Source organism: Ovis canadensis, chromosome 21 (genome assembly GCF_042477335.2).
Source record: "Ovis canadensis isolate MfBH-ARS-UI-01 breed Bighorn chromosome 21, ARS-UI_OviCan_v2, whole genome shotgun sequence".
Taxonomy (NCBI): Eukaryota; Metazoa; Chordata; class Mammalia; order Artiodactyla; family Bovidae; genus Ovis; species Ovis canadensis.
This window is the reverse complement of record NC_091265.1, coordinates 60132277-60138531: the sequence shown is the minus strand read 5'-3', so window position 1 is coordinate 60138531 and position 6255 is coordinate 60132277. Positions and strand designations below refer to the sequence as shown.

Here is a 6255-nt window from a genome sequence, read left to right as displayed (position 1 = left end):
ACCTGCAGTTGAGAAGGGGGGGTAGCATTGGCTGGAGAAAGGGGTTGGGACTGTTTCAGGCAGTGAGGACAGAAACAGCAGAGAGAAAAGAAACACTTGGTGATGGGACTTCCCTAGTGGTCCAGTGGTTAAGACTCTGCACTTCCACTGCAGGGGCCACTGGTCGGGGAACTAAGATCCCACGAGCCACTCGGCCTGGTCAAAATAAAAGAGTTAGGTCATCGGCCATTCACCAGTATTCACTGAGCACCCACCGTGTGCCACCCCTGCAGGAGCAACTTGAACAAGTACAGATGAGTCCCCTGCTCTAGTGGGTCAGACATGAGCAGCTGACAACCCAAAGCATAAGAGCCCCTTCAGACAGCAGTAAGTACTGTGACAATGTGGAAACAGTGTGAGGAGCTGGTCAGCTGGGGCCTCTCTAGAAGCTGTCACGCAGGAGTCACACAGTGTCCCTCGCCGGCCGCTTCCAGAGGGAATGTCTCCATCCCTGTGGATCAAACGTGGGCTTCAGGATGGTCTCATCTGGAGACTAGATGAAGTCACCAACAATGTGGGTTCTGTTCCCAGTCTCGCCTTGCCAGGGTTAGTCTCCTCCTACATTCAAGGTGGCCCCTTCTTATAGTCGCAGCACAGCTGCCCACGGTTCTAGAGCAGGGGTCCCCAGTCTCTGAGCCAAGAACTGGTACTGGTTCACAGCCAGTTAGGACCTGGGCCGCACAGCAGGAGGTGAGCGGCAGGCAAACCAGCGAAGCTTCCTCTACAGCTTCCTGTCCCTCGAGTTTCTGCCTGAACCATCCCCACCCCACCCATCCCACTCCCGGGCCATGGAGGAATTATCTTCCATGTTACTCGTCCCTGGTGCCGCGAAGGTTGGGGACCACTGCTCTAGAGCCTACATGTGTCCAAGGCCTTATCTATGGAGAAAAGCTGTGGAAGGAAAGCCCTAGGATTGAACCATTTGGGGGCATGTGCCTCCGCCACAGCCAATCTCGGTGACCAGGAGAATTCTACTGGTGTACACAAGCCAGGGCCCACCAGCAGGGGTGGGGGTGGGGTGCAGTTTAGTGTATCCCAGGAGAGAGAACCTGGGGTGGGGTTGGGAGATGGGGGGGAGTGATGATCCAGGAATCAGAAAGCAGGCCAATCCTGGCCTTTTATGGCACTTTTGTAAGGAAGTCAGGTATTGCTTTAAGTGCAGCAGGAGTCAATGGGGAATTTAGAGCAAGAAAATTAAGTATTGGATAGATAAAGAAGATTTGGTACGTATGTACAATGGAATATTTAGTTTATTTTAGTGAAGTTGCTCTTGAGAGTCCCTTGGACTGCAAGGAGATCCAACCAGTCCATTATAAAGGAGATCAGTCCTGGGTGTTCATCGGAAGGACTGATGCTAAAGCTGAAACTCCAGTACTTTGGCCACCTGATGCGAAGAGTTGACTCGTTGGAAAAGACTGTGATGCTGGGAAGGCTTGGAGGCAGGAGGAGAAGGGGACAACAGAGAATGAGATGGCTGGATGGCATCACCGACTCGATGGACATGAGTTTGGGTGAAGTCCGGGAGTTGGTGATGGACAGGGAGGCCTGGCATGCTGCAATTCATGGGGTCGCAAAGAGTCGGATACGACTGAGTGACTGAACTGAACTGAACTAGTGAAGTTGCTCAGTCGTGTCTGATTCTTTGCAACCCCATGGACTGTAGCCTATTAGGCTCCTCCGTCCATGGGATTTTCCAGGCAAGAGTACTGGAGTGGGTTGTCATTTTCTTTTCCAGGGGATCTTCCTGACCCAGGGATTGAACCCAGGTCTCCCGCATTGCAGGCAGACACTTTATCGTCTGAGCCACAGTACTCTAGAGGTTAGGACAATGGAATATTACTCAGCCATTAAAAAGAATGAAATAATGCCATTTGCAGCAGCATGGATGGGCCTAAAGATTATCATACTGATGAAGTCAGAGAAAGAGAATTATGGTATGATATCTCTTGTATGTGGGGCTTTCCAGGTGGTGCTAGTGGTAAAGAACCCACCTGCCACCTGCCAAACAATGCAGGAGACAATAAGAGGCATGGGTTCGATCTGTAGATGGGGAGGATCCCCTGGAAGAGGGCATGGCAACTCACTCCAGTATTCTTGCCTGGAAAATCTCATGGACAGAGGAGCCTGGCAGGCTACAGTTCATAGGGTCGCAAAGAGTCAGACACAACTGAAGCAACTTTGTACACAGCACACATACTTGTATGCAGAATCTAAAAAGAAATTATACAGGTGAGCTTATTTACCAAACAGAAACAGACTCACAGACTTGGAGAACGAACTAATGGTTTCCCTGGGGGAAGAGTCTGGGGAAAGGATAGTTAGGGAGTTCAGGAGTGATACATACACATTTTTTAAAATGGATAACCAACAGGACCTATTGTATAGCACAGGGAACACTGCTCAATGTTATGTAACAACCCAAATGGGGAAAGAATTTGAAAAAGAGGAGATGCACGTATATGTGTAACTGAGCTACTTTGCTGTCCACCTGAAATTAACACAACATTGTTAGTCAACTGTACTCCAACATGAAAAGTTAAAAACAAATAAAGAACATAATGTCACTGATTAAAGGTTCAAAAGATGGCTGAGGAAATGATACTTCTGGAAACAGGATATGAGTAGCAGTCTGAGTGTAGCTAGAAGGTTCTTGCTGCTGCAGGGGCAAGGACTGACGGTGGCTGGAGACTAAGGTATGGCCTACAGTGTGGTGAGAAAGAAGGCCTGGCAGGCACAAGAAGGCAGGGGCTGGCAGCCCTCCTGGGCCCCAGATCTCTGGGCGCCTTGGATCCTGAAGAATGAGAACCCTTATTCCATAGTCTGTTTGGAAGAGAGGAACACAGACATCTGTTTTCCAAACCCATGTGCTATGGTTGTGCTTATAAGATCCAGACCCATCGAAATGCTGGCTGAATTCACAGTGGGAGTAAAGAAACACTTCCTCTAAACTGCACTAATGATGTGCGAGAGATTGTTTTCTAATTTATTTATTAATTGAAGGATAACTGCTTTACAGCATTTTATTGTTTTCTGTCTTGTGATCTTGAGAGCTGAAGATGTTTCTTCCGGGTAAGAGCTCTCTGGCTCATGTGTTTTCCAGCACAGAGTTGTCATAGCAGGTGGGCTGTGATCCAGCTCATGGCCTTTGTGGAACGTTCCCTGTCACAGTGTCATGGAAGCAACAACTGGTTCGCGGGAAAGAATCCAAGGCAGGAAGGGGCCAGGAGCTGAGCCCCACTGAGCTCAGAGGCTCTCTCATTGAGGAAAATGGGCTTGAGCTCTCCTTGAGATCTCAGGAGATCTAAAAAAAAACAAGCACATGAGACAAAACTCAAGTATTCAGAACGATACCTTTTTGACCCAGAGAAGGCTTAAAAAAAAAAATCCATGAACACAATTCATTTTCATTAGCTCTGGTTTTCAGAGGGGTTTTTTTTTAAGTGCATTTGCTAGGACACCCATTAAAACACTTTCTTTAAAAGGTTGCCATGAGCTGTACTTTCGGGAGTAGGAAAAGTGAGTGTTGGTGGGGATGAGGCAAGGAACGAGGGCAGCAGGGGCCCATCATGGAAGCTGGTTTGCGGCCGTGGGAGAGGAGGTGCTATAGCATAAACCTTCTGCCAGCTAGGGGACTTACTGAAGTGCATGAGGAATGACTGCCAGTTGTTCTAGATTGACAAGGTGTTAATTTCTCAGTAGGTTGGAACTTTAAAAATAAGAAATTGGGACCTCCCTGGTGGTCCAGTAGTTAGGGCTCTGCCCTCAGTACTGAGGGCCTGAATTCAGTCCCTGGTCAGGGAACTAAGATATCACAAGCTGCGCAGACAAAAAAATAAATAAATGGAAAAAAATTATTTAAGCATTAAAGCAAACAGACAAAAACAAAAATGTAGGGGTAAAGGGTGCTTGCCAGGGGTTCCTAGGTTGCCGGTTGGGTCTGGGACTCCTCAGCGTGGATGGTAGCAAGGATAGGAAAATACCAGCTGGGCTGGGCGTTTGGCTGGTCATTCCAGACTTCGAGGGCACCTTCTGCAGAGGTGGGGGTGGGAGAAAGTCAGGCTGTGTAGGGGCCAAGGAAATGGAAGCAGCCCATTTGAGTTTGCATGAAAAGATAAATTTTTCTAATGAGTTTTGGTTTTTTTTTATTTTAAGGAGAGTGATTAGAGGGGAACCAGAGGGGGCTGCACAGATGAGAAAGGGCCTTTCTTTAAGACATGCATTAGGACTTTTCTGGTGGCACAGTGGATGGGAATCCACCTGCCAGTGCAGAGTGATTTGACACAGGTTCGATCCCTGCTCTGGGAAGATCCCACTAAAGCCTGCGTGTCACAACTACTGAGCCTGCGTGCTGCAACTACTGAAGCTTGTGTGCCTAAAGCCCATGTTAAAGTCACTCAGTCATGTCTGACTCTTTGTGACCCCATGGACTATACAGTCCATGGAATTCTCTATACAGTCCATGGAATTCTCCAGGCCAGAATGCCGGACTGGGTAGCTGTTCCCTTCTCCAGGGGATCTTCCCAAATCAGGAATCGAACCAGGGGCTTCTGCATTGCAGGCAGATTCTTTACCAGCTTTTACCAACTGAGCTACGAGGGAAGCCCACGCTCCCCAACAAAAGAAGCCACTCCAGTGAGAAACCTGTGCACGGCAATGAAAAGTAGTCTCGCTCATCCCAGCTAGAGAAAGTGGCATGCACAGCAACAAAGAGCCTGCACAACCAAAAATAAATAAATTATATAAAAAGAGACAAGATGTGCATGCATTATAAATAACAGGAAACAAAAGAATAAGCTTCAAATAAACTGGAGTTCTTACCTCCCTGGAGGTGGAGCAGCTCCAAGACTGGTCAACACTGTGACTCAAAGATGGCACCTTCACACACCTGCTCAGGGTCTTGGCTTTGTTTCCAAGAGGATTCCCCTCACGGCAGCCCAATGCTTGCTGCAGTCACTGGGCCACATGCTCTGCTTTCACACCTCCTGTCTCCAAGGGGAATGCCTTCTTCGCATTTCTCAGGAAGTTTGTGTTTGCTAAATCCTGAGAAGGGCTGACTTCATGGGTGTAAGACCCGTGCAACTAGGGCCTAGAGCTTAGAAGGGTCCTGCACTTAGTTTAATGCTCTGTCGCTGACATCTTGAAAATTCTTAATAATTTTTGAACACGAGGCCCTGCATTTTCATTTTGTAACAGGCCCCACAAATTTCATGGCTGGACTTGATTCTGAAAAAAAATCAGGAAAAAAAAAGATATTATAACTCTCCCTCAACAGTTAAGGCTTAATGATTCTGCTTCAGAAGAACTCACCAATGTTAGGTTAAAAACAAAAGGCAGAAATAGGACTATGAAAGCGAGAAGTCATCATGATGAAGTCAGTCTTGCTTCTTGTATTAATAGCTGTTGCCATATGTGAGTCATGGTTCATGGTCCTAGCTAATAGCAGTGAGTCATTTTTTGTTAAGCTATGGTAAAATACACATCACATAAAATTTACCATTTTAACCATTTTTGAGTGTGCAGTAGTAGTGACATTGTCATTCACTTTGTTGTGCAACCATCTCAACTTTCCATCTCCAAATCTCTTCACCCTCCCCAACATAAACTCTGTACCCACTAAACACTAACTCCCCAGTGCCCCCTTCCCAGACCCTGATTGCCACTTTTCTGCTTTCTCTCTCTAAGAGTCTCACTTCTCTAGGTGCCTCATACAAGTCAGATCATAGAATATCTGTCCTTTTGCATATGGCTTGGGCTTCCCAAGTGGCGCTCAGTTCAGTTCAGTCGCTCAGTCATGTCCGACTCTTTGTGACCCCATGGACTGCAGCACGCCAGACCTCCCTGTCCACCAACTCCCATTGAGTGGATGATGCCATCCAACCATCTCACCCTCTGTTGTCCCCTTCTCCTCCCGCCTTCAATCTTTCCCACATCAGGGTCTTTTCCAGTGAGCTGACTCCTCGCATCAGGTGGCCAAAGCATTGGAGTTTCAGCTTTAGCATCAGTCTTTCCAATGAATATTCAGGACTGATTTTCTTTAGGATGGACTGGTTGGATCTCCTTGCAGTCAGACTGCTAAGAGGGGGCGCTAGTGGTAAAGAATCCTCTTGCCAGTACAGGGGACACAAGAGACATGGGTTAAATCCCTGGGTTGGGAAGATCCTCTGGAGGAGGAAATGACAACCCACTCCAGTATTCTTGCCTGGAAAATTCCATGGA

The 6255-nt window shown here is 47.5% G+C and overlaps 1 long non-coding RNA gene across 1 annotated transcript; it reads right to left on the bottom strand.

The window, feature by feature from the left end:
- Positions 1–2996: 2996 nt before the first annotated feature.
- Positions 2997–5368, bottom strand: LOC138426564 (uncharacterized). The gene is made up of 2 exons (XR_011251694.1): positions 4858–5368; positions 2997–3340 (listed from the first exon to the last, which is right to left on the bottom strand). It is a non-coding gene; the product is annotated as an uncharacterized lncRNA (long non-coding RNA).
- Positions 5369–6255: the final 887 nt, after the last annotated feature.